Genomic DNA, 17401 nt, shown 5'->3' on the forward strand with positions numbered 1-17401 from the left:
TACCACTTTCCTGTCTGCCATTAGTTATTAAGCAGAAATAGGTTTTGATTACAATAATGAAGATCCAAAGTTAAAAGATTCCAAATCCCCTGGCTTATTTGTTTATATCTCCTCTTACTAGAATGTACCTTTAAAACTACATTTAGTGTTCACTTTCATCTTAATTATAATGATTCGCTTTCTATTTACCATTTGTGTCAGAATAACTAATTTCTATGGCCCCAAATCTTGCTAGTAATTTCAGTGGCATAATTGGTACTTATTTACTTAGGAAGTATAAATTTGCCAGTGACTAAACTACTAAATCTACCAACTGAACAAACATTCATTATGTACCTACTATGTACCAGTGCAGATAACAAAGGCTACAAGAAATTATTTCCAAATTACAGGCAAGACTTTTTCTTCACTAATTGCCTCTTGAACATTTTACACTTAATTTCCTGCTGATAACTCAAACTCAATATGTCCAAAACAAAACCTATTATCTTTTCCCCTAAATTTCTTCTCATTCCAATTTCTTCTTATTATCTTCAAGGGAATGATCATCCTTCCAATGACTAGTGCCTTGCACTTCACATGTGCAATGTTAGCGACATTTGCTGTTTTAAAAACACCTTCTATATATACCACCTTCTTTCCAGTCCCACAGCCACCACCTGAAGTCAGATGCTTGGACTACTGTCATAACTTTCTGGTTGGTCTTCTGGTCTCAGATCAAATAATCCTTATAAAGCCTGAATCTGATAATGTCACCCTCTAACTTCATGAATTCCAGTAGATGGGCTATTATCTCTAGGATCAAATTTAAAATGCACTGGTATTTTCCCCAAGTTTGCTCTATCCTATATTTCCAGTGTTCTGTATTTCCAGAAGCTTTTCCTTCATCCTTGGCTTCCTCATTTCCCTGGTTTCAAAACAAAGCTTAAATCCTTCCTTTTGCAAAAAGTCTTGCTCTCTCACAATCAATGCAAGTACCTCTTGGATTATCTCCCAACTATATGAACATATCATGTTAGCATGCTGTCTTTTCCCTTAGAAGGTGAGCTCCTTGAAGGTAAGAAGTGGTCTTTTCCCCCTTTTTATTCCTAGCACTTAGCAAAATTCCTGGTACATAGCAAATATTTAATAAATGCTTGTTGATTGATTGACTAGGGGGAACTTCACACACATTTTTCTATATTTATTGAAATAGATGTGTTGGCATCTTATTAAAATCATGAATTTAGGATGGCAGCTAACAAAGGAGATTCTCAGAAGCCTTCAAAGTCTGATTTTATGTCCACTGCACTTTTTTATACTGTAATTGTGAGGAACTCCTCCTCCCCCAATATTAAACATGAAATTGCTTCCTAAAACTTCTACCCACTGCTCCTGGTTTTGTTCTCTGGGGATAAGCAGAACAAATTCAATCTCTCATCTACTAGGCAGTCCTTTAAATACCTGAAGATATCTATTGTGTTGTCCTTGTATCCTTTACTTTCCCTGCTAAATAACTCCAATTCCTTCAAATATTCTTTTTATAGCACAAACTTAAGGCCCCTCACTATGCTGGATGATTTCTTCTGAGCACTTTTAATTTATCAATGTCCTTTTTAAACTGATATCCAGTATTGAACAAAGTACTACAGATGAGAACTGAAAAAAGCAGTGTACAGAGGTACAGACTATCAGATCACTCCCTCATTCCTGGTAGCATCTTTCTCAATGCATCCCAAGATGGCATTAATGTTAGGCTGCCACTTTGCAATGCTGCCTCATACTAGATCTACATTCCATTAAAATTCCTAGATTTTTTTCCAAACAACCTGCTATCTAAACTTGTTTTCCCACATCATACTTGTGGAAATTGATTTTGGGGTACCTACATATAAGAACTAATATTTATTCCAATCGCTTTTTATCTTATTAGATTCAGGCCCATGTACTAGTCTGTCAAAATCTTTTATGTATTTTGTCTATTATACACCATATTACATATATTTTGTAGTTTAGTGCCATCTACAAATTTAATGAACATGTCATCTATGGCTTTATCCAAGACATTGATAAAAATATTAAATAAGAGACAAGCATCGATTGCTGAGATCCTCCAGTGAAGAATTTCTTTTATGTTGACATCACGCCATTACTGATTACTTTTTGATTCAAGCAACCCAACCATTCTTGCATACATATAATCACATTATTGCCTTTTCCACATCTCTCTAGCTTCTGAATAAAAACAGCATAAGTTATTACAAGTTTTATAGACAGATTACATCACTGGAATTCTCCTCATTTATCAGTTTAGGAAACATAAGGCAGCTCCTTACAAAGAACAATATTTCACTGGATCCCTGAAGGACATTTTAAATATCATAGACTTATCTTTGGTCTCTCTTATCCCTCTAGGTTGTATATCATGAAAAATTGATTAATTGAAGAAAAAGGTCAAAGACAGGAAAATAGTGACTAAGATAGACACGATCTGTTTGGATGGACTAAATGAATTTAGAGTCAAGGAGAGAAAACTTTCAATTTGAAGAGTCTCTGTCACTTACTGTCTTCACCTTATGTAATCCCTTTCCTGCTCTGGTGTTTATACACATTCAAAATCTCTTCATTAAAGGACTTAGTTAAGTGATCAGGGTAATTTGGCACTTAGGCAAATCACTTCTTTATGCAAGGATTCACTGCAAGTTTTTTTTTTTTTTCAATAGTGAGAAGTAGTTTAACTGTTACAAATCATAATATTCTTTGGGGAATGCATACAGCAGTATAGACATATTCTCATAAGAGTGACTGAATGGACACAGATGTGCCCTGCTCTCAGGCAATCCAACAATAAGAATTCCTAATGTACACAATAAAGAAATTAAGGGTGGAATGCAAGTTTTATAAGAGTCAATAGAAAAACTTGGCAACCTAAAAAAATAATTTGAATTTGAATTTATGTTGCTGTAATACAAGCTCCTTGTGTAAAATGAATGAAATTATTCTATTGTAGTCTTCTTAAATATTAGAGAAGATGTTCTGTTCTCAGTTCCACATTTTTGGAAGGACATTAACTGAAGCATGCCTAAAAAAGAGTTATATGATTGTAGTAGGGTACTATTGTGCTATAAGAAATAGGAGGGTGGTTCCAAAAAAAAAAAAAAAAAAAAAAAAAAAAGACAAGATCCATATGAACTGATGCAAAGTAAAAAGAAACAACATTAATAGCAATGTTGTAATGATGATCAGTTATAAAAGATTTGACTATTCTAATACAATGGTCTACTATTTGTAAAGTACTAATGATGAAAAAATTGCTATTCATGTCCATGAGAACTGATAGATTCTGAGCACAAATTAAATGACAATTTTCTCACTTTTGGGGGCCTTTTGTGATATGTTTAATATGGAAATGAGTTTTGTATGATTTCACATGTATAGTTGATATCATTTTTCTTGCCTTTTCAGTGGTTGGGGGAAAGGTGGGAGAGAGGGAATGAATTTAAAATTCAAATTATGAAAAGAAAAATGTTAAAAATATTGAAGAAGTTTATTTACAAAAATAAGAAAAAAGTGTTACAAGGATGGTTCGGGAACTTGAAACCATGCCATGCAAAGATAACTAGGGATATCTAATCTGGAGAAGACAAAACTAAAACTTGGATAACAACTTTCAAGTATTTATAACATTTTCATGTGGAAGAGAAATTGGAACTATTTTTCTGTAGTTCCCATACAGCAGTGGGAAGAAATTACCTGGATATAGGTTTTGACTCACCATTAAGTTGTAAGAAACTTCCTAATGATTAGAATTGCCCAATAGTGAAATGTGATGATTAGGTAATTATTTATACATGCTTGACGTTTTCAGGTCAAGTGTGGAAGACTTCTCACTGATGATGTTGCCAAGAGAATTTTTGCATGAGTCTGGGCGGAAATAAAGTCATGCAATCTCAGAATTTTAGAACAGCTTTCAGGAGTCATCTTGAACAATCCCCACCTGAAGCATGAGTTCTTTTTATAATATCTTTTACAATTGTGTGGGAAAATGGTGAAGAACTTACAGATTATAAAATATATCAAGCCTATAGGCCTGTTTCATCTTCTCCGGAGTCACATGATTTTAGATAAGGCCTGGACTACATCCCTGTATATCACCTTGTCTACTACATTCCACTGACCAACTAGGGGAACAGTAGACTTATGTGACCAATCACAACATATCTCTATATGGGATTTTGGAGATTCTTTGTTTGAAATGTATAAAAGCTCTAAGCATTTTCAAGGCTCTGGCTCTCTCCTGCTATGAAATTTGGCTCACAGATCAGGATGGGGTCTGCTTCTCAAGATTCTAATAAATAATTCTGCTTTCTATGAGTGATCTCTGAGTAGTCAATTTTGGTAAGTCTTCTTGTCCCAAACGCAACTGTTAATCATTCAGCCTTCATTTAAATTTTTCCAGTAACAGGGAACTCAGTCTTTTTCAGTTTTGAGATTCTGTTTTTTCATAATTACTGGCACGTCTCACAGAGAGTAGGGAAGCCAGCTTTGTTGAAGCAGTAAGTCACTGTAAAGGGGAGAAGGGAGGCAGCATACCCCAATACTACCTTGACCACCAAGGGAAGGACCCTTTGACTCTGATGGAGATAGTCCAGGACCTTGAATCCATAAGTCTCAGGAATAGCAGGTTCTCTCAAGCCACTAAACCCTGCTTCCAGTTCAGCAACCAAACTATCCTTAAGAAGAGAAATCGTTGTGGAGTAAGTAGCCTGTGTTCTCTATTGCCATAAGCAGTAACTATTGACCAACTGCCACCAAAAAGCAGTTCTAATTCTATCTCTTAGACAGTCATCGATGACTATGTTAATCTATATCTTTCTTTGATTTAATTTGTCTTTGCATTTATTCTCCAGATCACCCAATTACAGACTATCCTATTCTTCAAAAAGCTATGAGTTCTTATTATAATAAATGTAAATTTAGTACTTCCAAACCCTGAATCTGGAACTGGAACTCTGACTCTGACCTTTGGCTCTCACTGGTGAGCTTTCAGTTCTTCCTGACTGAAACCAGGCCGCCTCACCTGGAACATTTCCAAACCACATCTCTTTTACTCTGCCCATCTTCTTGATCTTCTTCCCACCAAAACTTGGACTCTGCCCTTGTGACTGAGCTCTGACAGCCGAGCTTTTGACTTTTGCCTGTAAACAGACCCCCATACCACTCCCTGTCCATTTTCAAAAAATATATATACTTCTCTCTGCTTCCTTTTATGTACTGTTGTCTTCTGCTAGAAAATAAGCTCTTTGAGGGCAGGAACTGTCTTGCTTGGATGTATTTGTATCATCAGCTTAGTTCTTGTTACATAATAATGAATCTCTTTCGTTTATTCAACAAACACCTACAGTATAAAAGCCGCTATATTCGGTGTTAGAAAACAAAGATAAAAAAAAATGACAGTTCTTGATCTCTAAGAGTTTACATTCTCCTAAGAGATACAGAAATAGCATATAGCCAAATACAAGATCCTATCTTCTGGGACCCTGCAAAGTAAGTCTGATCCTTCTTCCACATCACAACCATTCAAATATTTAAATGTAGCTGTCAGGTATTCCCGAGCTTTCTTTTCTCAGACCTAAATGTCACCAATGCCTTCAACTGATTTTTATGCAGCATGAGCTAAAGGCCATTTATCATTTAAATTGATCTTCTCTGGATACTAGTTCTTTAATGTCCTTCAAATATGGCTCTTGAAACTCAACACAAGATTCCAGAGTCTGACAAGGAGATCAGATTTCACTTCCCAGAACACATGTATGGAAAATGAGGTACATCAATAGTAATAAGAAAGTACTTTGCATTGATATGGCGCTCTTGTGTTCTTTGTAGTCCTAGAAACTTGAATAGGACACTTCAGTAAAGGCTTGTTGAGGATCTTGTTAGTCTTTTTTGGAGAGAGGAGTGGAGAGGGGGAAGAGAGGAGGAGGGAGATGGAAAAGAAAAAGGGAAAGAGGGAGAGGAAGAAAGAGAAAGAGAGCAAAAGAGGAGAGCGAGAGAGACAGAGACAGAGAGACAGAGAGACCAGAGAGAGATAGACACAGAGAGAAAGAGACAGAGACAGAGAGACAGAGACAGAGACAGAGAGAGAGAGAGAGAGAGAGAGAGAGAGAGAGAGAGAGAGAGAGAGAGAGAGAGAGAGAAGGAGGGAGAGAGGAAGAGAGGAAGAGGAAGGAGGAGAGAATGTTTGTTAATTGAAAACAATGAATGGGGATAAAATGACTTAGCTCACTCAGGTCTTCAATGTAGTCAGTGGTAGAACTAGAACTAGAACCCAATCTCCTATCTCGTAAATTAATGCTCTTTCTCTTATCAGTTTCTTGAAATGTGTCATGAAATTATTGTCAAAGGAGCCTTTTCTGGTCTAGAAGCTGTCCCAGGAATCCTTGTTGTGAAGCCCCTCTTCTTTGGTAGTTCAAGCCTCTAATAGTTTTTAGCCTGGCATTAGAAATTTAGATCTGGTTGGCAAGACAATAGAAAAACAAAACCTCACCTTGTTTTCATTCTTTGGGTCACTGGGTTCATGTGCCCTACTAGATGGCTTAGGAACTCAATTGGTTTCATTTACCTGGATGAATTTATTTTACTTTACTGCTCACAGTGGTAAAAACATATTGAATACTCATACCACTCAACAAATTTAGAATGGAGCTAACAACAATATTATCAGCAACTCTGAATCTGGAAGATAATAGCATTTGTGGGCAACATAAAATTATCCTAAGGATAACTTTCCTTTCGGGTGGCAAGGTTACTGCCCCTGAATAATTTCATTTATTAGCTTATGAGTCTGTGATGCCCCATATCATCCGCATTACTAATATCCAGAACATATCTAAACAGCCATACATATACACACAAAAAGGGAGAAGTCCCAAGCAATTATTCCACAAGAGGAGTAGGGTTAATTGTCACTACCAGAGCCATAATCTACTAATTAATTCACAGCTCAACGGGCCACAAGCAGAGCCATCTGTGTAACTATTTGTACCCACTCCCAAGAGGAAGAGGAAAATAGGTGGAACTCTTTGGAACAGGTGATGGTGCTGCATCAAGGAGAGTCCATCCCCTCGAAACAGCTCGGTGAATTCCATTCAGAAAACAGCTGCCGGTGCTGTTGACTGGCTCTGATGGGAGCTGCTTCTCTGGAACAGTTGCGAAGTGCAAGGGAGCATGGTCCCTGGATGCAGCTGGGGTGCTGAGCCTTTTCATCAGGTAACAACTAAGGGCAAGTAGGGCTAATTGAGCTCAACTGTTTGGTGACAGACAGGGTATGGTATGACATTTACTTTTGCAGGTTGAATCTGCTCCAAAATCTGATAGCTGAGGCAAATAGACAAGACCTGTCACATTAGATGGGGCAATTTACTTAAACCTATGGAAATAGTAGACCAGCAGTAGGGTAAAATTTCTTTCAATATTTAGTTTAATTGTTGGTTCAATGATTCAATATGATTGAATAATTCAAACTTGTATATCCATTTATAATCTTTAATGCACTTTCCTCATACCAACCTTATTAAGATAGTGAAGGTATTACCATCTCCATTTTATAGATGGGAAAACTGAAATCACATGGCTAATTAATGTCAGAAGCTGGATTTAAATCCAGATTTCCTGATTCCTGGTCTGCTGCTTACTTTTTTTTGTGAGACAATTGGGGTTAAGTTGGCTTGCCCAGGATCACACAGCTACTAAATGTTAAGTGTCTAAGGCTGGATTTGAACTCTGTTCTCCCGACTAGTGCCAGTACTCTATCCGCTGCACCATCCAGCTGCCTTTCTCCTTAATCTTTTACAAAAAATATTGCATACTGGAGAACATGGAAAGTTTTTGATGATCACTAGAATCTCATAAACTCATGGTCTATCAAGAGATGCAAGAAAATTTCGAAATCATTTACAAACCCATCCTTTTATAAATAGTTCTTGGGCACAGTTCTGTCTCTTTCCTCTGCTCTTAGATGTCATTTTTTTAAATACTATCTTTATGTCACCACTTATAACCTGTCACCTTAGACATAACTTTGGTTACTTTTTTTTTTCTTTTCTTCAGTTAATTTAACAAGAAGACTGTGTATGAAGCAGCAAACTTTTGTTACAAGCTTTGATGCTGCGTGACTCTCATTTAGCACAGAGATTCCCATAGAAGGCCAATTTCCATACCCAGTAGTTGACACTAGTGGCATTCTAACTTCTGGATTGGTGATGCAGTGTTATACGGTCTTATTCCCTAATGGTTTTGTGTACATGGCCTCCACTGAAGACTTATGGAGTCTTACTTGGGAGGGTGACTGTTTCTTCTGTTTTATTTTATCTTCTCTGTGTGTTGAACACAAAGAGCTGAAGGCATGTTAGAGATCATCTGCTCCCATCCAAGGAGAAATGATTTGCTCAGGGTCACCATGGGACTAAGCAGTAGAGCCAGGACTTGAATGTGAGTCCCACGATCCTCTACTACTATACCATGACACCTTCTGGAAATAAATCCTTGCTGATGGATAAATGGTGGCAAAGAGAATAGAGAGCTGGATCTGGAATCAAGATCTGAATTCAGATCTGGTCCCAAACAGTAGTTGTATGACTTCAGTCAAAGACTTTAACCTCTGTCTGCTTCAGGTTCCTTAAGTGTAAAGTGGGAAGAACAACAGCATCTAAATCTCAGAGTGGTTGTGTAGAAAAAATCAGATGGTACTTATAAAATGCTTTGCAAAATTTAAAGCACTATATAAATGCTACCTATTATTATAGTTGTCGTCATTGTTTGCTAAATGATGGTGGTCAGAATTCCCTTAAAAAGCTTTTAAAAAGACTTGCCTTCATAAAATATGAATTTGGGAACTATCAGCTGCCCGTTTAGTGCCAACATTGTGAAGATAAAAAAGCAAATCTTTTACAACAGATAAAAAACCATACCAGTTACTAATGTAGTTACTTATGGATTTTATAACAATTTTTTTAGATTTTATCTTTTGTGTGAAATTAAGTTATAATTTATCCTGATATTCCTGAATATATCTTCTACAAGAAGCCTTCTCCTTTTGTCCCCAACATGAAATTAAGCATGCAATAAATATGATTTCTCTTATTATACAGTCTGTCTCCCCTTGGGGAGGTGAGAAATTTTTGACCTCACTATTCTTTTTAAACTCTGGTTTTCATGCTGAAATCTTGGAAGAGATATTAACTTTCACCAGAGGGCATTATGAGCTTATGGATTTGGTAATTTCTGTAGAATATTTGCTGAGAAGCAGATAAAGGAATGAGATTGGTGCTCTCCTCCCACCCCCCCAATCCCGTTATATCTTTTTGGATCATTTGAATTGTATATGGCTTTCTATTTAAGTCAGTCATTTGCTGGCAGCAAAACTAGAACATTTCCTGTTTTTCCTCTCACTGTAATCAGGATTTGGCTGTCCAAATTAGGGCTGCCCTAATTACTGCTCAGCAGGTGCCAATCCTGGGGAGGGCAATAAATAGGGAGAGAGGAAGTGAGAAAGGACACTCGGCATTTTCATACTCATCTAAAAGGAAAACATATTCTTTACCGGTAAGATTTGATTAGGTAACAAGCTACACACACCAGGGTATGTTTGCATTGTTGTATAACAATCATAAAATAATTTTTTTGTTACAAAGTGTTTCAAGAGTCATTTCACCCATCTCTTAAGATGTCTCTCTCTATGTGTATGGATGTCTGTACATATGCATATGCATGTTTGTATGTATATCTACACATACATAGACCACTGGTACGTCATTCAAGGATTTTAGTGCATAAAAACAGTGAAGAATACCACTTCTACTGGATGGATTAGATAAAATTGGCAGGTAGCACTTCTATTGGCATTTAGATAGAATAATAAGAAAGGTAGCCATTGTTTTAGGAAGAAATCCTTAGAGATCTCTTAGGAACCAGTCAGTCAAAAAACATTTATTAAGTGCCTATTATGTGTCAAGCTTTGTACTAAGTGCTGGAAAAACAAAAAGAGGTAAATGACAGTCCCTGCTCTCAAAGATTCCATACTCTAAAAGGGGAGAGGAAATTCAAGATGTGAACAAGATATGTGCAGGGCAAATAAGGAACCATTGAAAGAGAAAAGGAACTGGAATTAAGCGGGCTGGGGAACAGCTTTCTGTAAAACGTGGGATTTCAGCAGGCACTTGAAGGAATGCAGGAAGTGGAGATGAGGAAGGTGAACACTGAAGACACTGTGCATAGTCAGGGGAAAAGCCCAGGTTTGGGAAATGAAATATCTTGTAGGAGGAAGAGCCAAGAGGTAGCTGAAGAGTTCATGGCAGGGAGTATAGGGTAGAAAGAGTACAGTGCAAGAAAGGAGAGGCAGACACTGTGTATTTGATCCTGAAGATGACAGGGAGCCATCGTGTTTACAGAGTAGGGGAGATGATACAGCCACACTTACGTTTCAGGTGGCTGAATGGAAGATGGTCTGTAGTGAGGAGGGACTTGAGGCAGACAGACCCTCTCTAGCAGGTGATAAGAGTCTGCACCAGAATGGAAATAGTATAGGAAAGAGGGGTACAGACGAGAGACATTACATAGGTGAAATCAACAGGATAATATTCGAATATAGGCTAGTAGAAAGAGAATAAGCAACACAAGAGTTTAGATATTTCTCCCGCATCTTCATCTTTAATCACAGGAAATGGAGGACAGATTTGGAATAAAGAGGTTCAAATCCCATGTTTGATGCTAGCTGTTGTGATCTACCTAGGATCTTAGCTGGTACACAGTAGGCATTTAATAATTGTTTGTTTTTGTTTTGACTAAGTGACTCTTGGAAACTGGGCTAAGTTAGTATGTATTGGTGGAGCGAACTCCCACAATAGAAGTTCTCCAAGTTCACAAAATCATAGATCTATAATATTAATGATTTATATCATGGTATTCATTATTATTATTACATAGAATTAATTAAACTCTCATACTCTATATGGCACCAACTGAGTTATTTCATTAAATGTAGAAAAGATATGGAACCACGCAGGTAGGTGGTATAATGGTGCCAAACTTGGAGTCAATAAAACATCATATCTTGAGTTCAAATCCAGCCTCAGACACTTACTAGCAATCTGACTCCGGGCAAATCTCTTTACCCTGTTTGCTTTAGTTTTTCTCATCTGTAAAATGACCACTCTAGTATCTCTGCCAAGAAAATCCCAAAAGGGGTCACAAAGAGTCAGACAAGACTGAATAACAACAACAAAGCAAAAAAGAAGTGTTAAAAAATAAAAGATATGGAACTGATTTTCAAAGACCTTAAAATAAAAAGACAATAAAATGTACTTTTCTCCATCCTGTTAGGATATAAATTTCCCCAAAGTAGGAACTATTTCATTCTTGGTATTTATAGTCCCAAAGTTCTTGACACAAAGTAGGTACTTAATAATGCAGGTGACTGATTTTTTGTTTTTATAGAACTGGAGACTATGAGTGCAAAATATTGCATATGGTATGTAACATGGTTGCTACTGGGCTGATTTTTAACACTTTTTATGCTTTAGTGGGAGCAGTGTGTCATGTGGTGAGGAGAAGAAAAGAATAGAAGAGAGGAAAAAAGAAAGGAAGGAAGGAAGGAAGGAAAGAAGGGAGGGAGGGAGGGAGGAAAGGAAAGAAGGGAGGGAGGGAGGGAGGGAGGGAAAGAGTAAGGGAGGGAGGGAGTAAGGGAAGGAGGGAGGAAGGAAAGAAGGGAGGGAGGGAGGGAGGAAGGAAAGAAGGGAGGGAAGGAGGGAGGGAAGGAGGGGAGAAAGAAGGAGGGAGGGAAGGGGGGAAGGAAGGAAGGAGGGAGGGAGGACAAAAGATGAGCAGACTAAAATCTATATTGTAGTCAGTGTACAATTCATAATCAACCAATCACTCAAGAATCAATAAATGCTGTCTTTACTTTTCTTTGTATCCTCAGAGCTAACAATTTAGTTGCTAGGCACTTAATAATTTGCATACTATAAGCCAGGAACAATGCTAAGGATCAGAAATACCAAAGCAAGAATGAAAAAGCCCTAACCCTTGAAATTCACAGAATCAACATACAAACATACAAGTACATGCTAAATAAATACCAGGAAATAGATGAGGAAGGAATTAGTTATTGGAGGCAGGGAAAAGAATCGAGAATGATTTTATTTAGAAGGTATCATTAAAACTGAATTTTGAAGGGAACAAAGGATTCTAAGAAGGAAAGATAAGGAAAGAGTGAATTCTAGGCAGGAAAGAATAAAGACAGAGACAATGATGGAGGGTAAGGTGAGAAACAACAAGCACCTTAAGAGGAAATAATAATAATAAGGCAGGGAGAGTAGGCATATGAAGGAGTTTAAATGCTGAATGAGCCTTTGAAGTCAACAACAGATGTAGTGGTCCAGCTATTCTGGAGAACGATTTGGAACTATACTCAAAAAGTTATTAAACTATGCATATTCATACTCTTTGATCCAGCAGCGTAACTACTGGGCTTGTATCCGAAAGAAATACTAAAGAAGGGAAAGGGACCTGTGTGTGCAAGAATGTTTGTGGCAGCCCTCTTTGTAGTGGTCAGAAACTGGAAACTGAGTGGATGCCCATCAATTGGAGATTGGCTGAATAAATTGTGCTATATGAATATTATGAAATATTATTGTTCTGTAAGAAATGACCAAAAGGATGATTTCAGAAAGGCCTGGAGAGACTTACATGAACTGATGCTCAGTGAAATGAGCAGGACCAAGAGATCATTATATACTTCAGCAACAATACTATATGATGATCAATTCTGATGGATGTGGTCCTCTCCAACAGTGAGATGAACCAAATCAGTTCCAATAGAGCAGTAATGGACTGAACCAGCTACACCGCAAAAGAATTCTGGGAGATGACTATGAACCACTACACAGAATTCCCAATCCCTCTATTTTTGTCCGCCTGCATTTCTGATTTCCTTTACAGGCTAATTGTACACTGTTTCAAAGTCTGATTCTTTTTGTACAGCCAAACAGCTGTTTGGTTATGTATACATATATTGTATTTAATTTATACTCTAACATATTTAACATGTCTTGGTCTACCTGCCATCTGGGGTAGGAGGTGGGGGGAAAGAGGGGAAAAGTTGGACAAAAGGTTTTGCAATTGTCAATGCTGAAAAATTACCCATGCATATATCTTGTAAATAAAAAGTTGTAATAAAAAACAAAACAAAACAAAAAAATAAAACAATAGAGAAAGGCTGGGCATGGTATGACACTCTTTCTGGGTTTTAGGAAAGCAGATTTCAAAGAATTCAAAGGAAAAGTTAGCTGAGATATCATTGAGAAAAGTGCTTCAGGATAAGTCAGCCCAAGGTTGTTAAGAGATGTTCAAGAGTAAAAGTCTGAATATATAAGAGAAAATAATTTTGCTAAGGAAGAAAAATAGGATTATTCTGAAGGGAACAATGAGGATGCACAAGTAACTCATCAATTGTCTTAGATTTTAAAAAGAATTTCACAGAAGCTGGAACTGAGATTAAGCAACAGAAGATGAAAAGGAAAACAAACCATAGTCCTTTGAATATAATGTGGAAAAATGCCAAAGCTCATAATGAGCTAAAATTGACAAGGGAAGTTAAGGAAGGTACCCAAAAAGAGGATCTGAGCTGGAAGAGAATTTTGTGTGGGGTAGATGGGCCACTGATAACTGACCAGAAAGAGAAGACTGAATTCAAAACTTATTTTGTTTCTTTTTGTCTCCAAAAAAAAATAACTTTTACATTAGGATTGACAACTAAGATGGAGCTGATTCCTAAGATGGGTAAGGAGATAGTAAGAAATTGCCTGGCTGTTTTGAGATGAATTCCAATTATCTGGCACCAGTGAATTACATTTTCCTGTCATAAAAAACTGGCTGATGTAATAACCATTGTCAGTCATATGAAAGATCATGGAAACTGAAAATATACCAGAATGCTGAAAAAGGGCAAATATGGTCCCAATTTTCAAAAAAGAAAAAAAAAAAAGAGTTCACAAAATGTCTCTCAGTGAGTTTGAGTTTGATTCCTTGGGAAAAGTCTAGTATGGATCATTAAGAGAAAAAGTTATGAATATTAAGGAAGCAGTGAATACAAAGAATCAGTGAGATTTGATGAAGGACAACATCATTCCCTTTTCTCATAGATTACTAACCTAATAGTTGGAGAAAATGCTGGGAGAAACAAAAGTTTAACAAGATTTTAACAAAACTTGATAAAGTATCTCATTCTAATGTTCTGGAGAAGATAGAGATATATAAACTATATAATATATTCAAGCAAGGAACCAGTTAGACTCAATGCTAGTTGCTAGTCTAACATGACCAGAGGTCTCCAGTGAAATTATTCTGGGGTCTGTCCTTGGTCCTGAACTGTTGAGCATTTTTTTTTAAATCAATAACTGCATTAAAGACATAGATGGTGTGCTTATCATTTTTGAAAGTGACACAAAGATGGGAGGGACTGCTAATTCAGGGGATGACAGAGTCAGGATTCAAATAGGATCCAAATAGGATCTTGATAGTCTTGAACTCTGATATGAATCTAGTAAGGAGAAAAATCACTAGGAATAAAAATGTAAAGTTCTGAACTTTGGTACCAAAAAAAAAATCAACTTCACAAGTATAATATGGGGTAGACATGGACAAAACAATTGTTCTGAGGAGGCCCTGATGGTTTGAGCAGACAGAAATGTGATATGGCAGTCCAAAAAGCTATTGTCAGTTTGGGTTATGTTATGAGACACATAGATTCTAGTAAGAGGGAGGTGATAGTCTCACTGTCGTCTGCCTTCATCAGACTTCATTTGCAATACTGGGTTATCACAGTTTAAAAGGGACATTGATAAACTGGAATGTGTCCATAGATAGGATGGCAAGCAGGATGGTCTTGAATCCATGGCACAGACGGATCAGTTAAAGGAAATGGATACATTTAGCCTAAAGAAGAAAAGATTTTGGGGAAATATGTTGATTATCTTCAAATATTTGAACGTCTGTCATGTAGAGAATGGAATAAATTTGTTGTTTAGCCTCAGTGGAAAAAAAACCAGAACACTGGATGGAAACTGCAAAGAAGCAAATTTAGGCTTGAAATCGGGAAAATATGCTATCGGAACAGTTCAGAAATAGAAGAGGCTGGATAAGCATGTGTTGGATATATTATGTGGGGATTCCTTTGAGGACTGGCTGGTATAGATCATTGCTGAAGTTCCTTCCAACTCTCAAATTCTGTGATTTTGTATTAAGGAATCAGTCAGGTTCCTTTTATAGAGACATGACATGAACAGACTTGAATTTTAGGGACAATTCTTTAGCAGTGAGGCATGGGATGGGTTGGAATTTGGAGAAACTAGAGGCAGGGAGACCAACTATGAAACTACTGCAAAAACCCATAGCTGATATGTGTATGAGTGGAGAAGTAATAAATACTTTACTTCTTCCAATAAAAACTTTAGAATAAAAAGTATATTTTGTTTACATGGGTATGGGAGAGAGAAAAAGAAGTGACTCAAGGTTTGTTTGGTAATTTTAATTAAGGCATTATGGGATAGAAGAAATTTAGGAAAATTTAACCTGATTACTGAGAACAGACTCTCTCAAAATTGGACGTTATAAGGAAATGGTTCTTTTTTCCACTCATTTGGGGGGCGGGGCACTCTTCTGAGACCTGTCAGTGAAGATTAATAACAAGTCATTTTCTTTTTCTCTTCTGGCTTAAATAATGTTGACAAATGAATGTCTGATGTAGAGCACTGCTGTAAATGAGGCCAAGGTCACAAACTTGATTCTTGAGGCCTAGTTTCTTTTTTTTCCTGATTCTGTTTCACATCTACAGACTACACCTCCAGGTCTAGGCACTTTTATGTACTTGATTGCTGGAGGAAACAGTTAAGACAATAAGGTCTGATCACTTTAAAAACATCTGTACTACCAGAAAATCCAAACCAATAAACATTTATTAAGCACTTACTATGTGCCAGGTACTGCATTCAGTATTGGAGATACAATTAATAAAAAGGAAGACAGTTCTTGACTCAAGGACCTTGCCATCTAAAGGAGGAGACAATACACAAAAGTAGGTGGGAAAGTCGCAGGAGGGCAGGGGGAGGGGGGCAGCAGAAGGTACCAGGAGCAAAATCTTGTTCCCTGGAGTTGAAACCAATATGATCAGATGCAAAGATATAGGAGGCCGAAAGTTCAATGTGTGCTCTCTATAAAGGAAGACAATGGGAATACTTTGCTATTTTCCCATCCAATCTGAATAGAGAGGAGGCTTAGGAAGATGATGCCAACTTGGGCTTGAGTTAGCAGCATGGTCACAAGAAAATCAACTTAAAAGCACATGCTTTACTAAGGGGAAGATTGGGTAGGGGGAAGGTCATTAACATCACCTTCTTTGACAAAGAAATAGATGATTATTGGTATATGATTCTCTTCCCATAAGGAATAGTGTTGACTTTTATAACAGTCTATCCAAAGCTGAAGCATAAATTATATAAAGAAAAAATCATTTGTTGGTAGATTGCTGTAGACCAGAAGTACAATTTAAGAAGTGTAGATAAGGACACGAGGAACTCATTTAATCACTGCTTTTGCTCTTAATTACCACTCAATAATTATCCAATTGTCTTTGTTTAAGGAACTTGTTCCTTTTTTTCCCACAATATTTATTAGAGTTGTCTCTTTTTCTTTAATCTTATCATCTCACAACCTAGATTATGGCAACTATTTCCTATGTCCCAGCTTCTTAAACTCTGAGTCACAACCCCATGTGGGGTCTCATACCTGAATGTGGAAGATGCAAAATTATTCAGTAAATGTTTGATTTGCACACCTATTTTATATAACTAAATATTTGGGGTCACATAAAAACTTCTCAGGTGAAAAGGGGTTGTGAGTAGAAAAAGTTTACTTTCCACAAAAATTCTAAAATCCTTACCCTGAAGACCAAGGTCATATTTAATTCCACCTTCCCTATCCTATCTCTACTTTGAACTATAACTCTCACTTCTCTTCACTGTTTCCACTACCTTCCATGTTCATTGACTCCTAACTCTCATTCTTCTAATTCTTCCTAATTCTTCAAAGCTTTCCCCTTTTTTCTTCACCTAACTATATGTCATCCTTCCTTCATAGCTTAGCTTACTATATCTCCTCTATGAACTTTTCTTTATTACTGAAACTAATCTCATTCCTTTTTCATTAATTTGCCATATTGCTCAAGTAGACCCTCATAACTGTTTAAGGCATTATTGTTTCTTAAATCAGGAATCATGTCTTGTCTTCCCCTTTCTTTGTATTCTCTATAATGTCTACTGCCAGGCATATAAGAGCCCCTCAATGATGGGCATGACAAAATATTATTTTG

At 37.0% G+C, this 17401-nt stretch overlaps 1 protein-coding gene across 1 annotated transcript in view; it reads right to left on the reverse strand.

Moving 5' to 3' along the window:
* The window catches only part of EXOC4 (exocyst complex component 4), a 911913-nt gene that overhangs the window by 161499 nt on the left and 733013 nt on the right, over positions 1 to 17401 (reverse strand).

The sequence above is a fragment of the Sminthopsis crassicaudata genome, chromosome 5 (genome assembly GCF_048593235.1).
Source record: "Sminthopsis crassicaudata isolate SCR6 chromosome 5, ASM4859323v1, whole genome shotgun sequence".
NCBI lineage: Eukaryota > Metazoa > Chordata > Mammalia > Dasyuromorphia > Dasyuridae > Sminthopsis > Sminthopsis crassicaudata.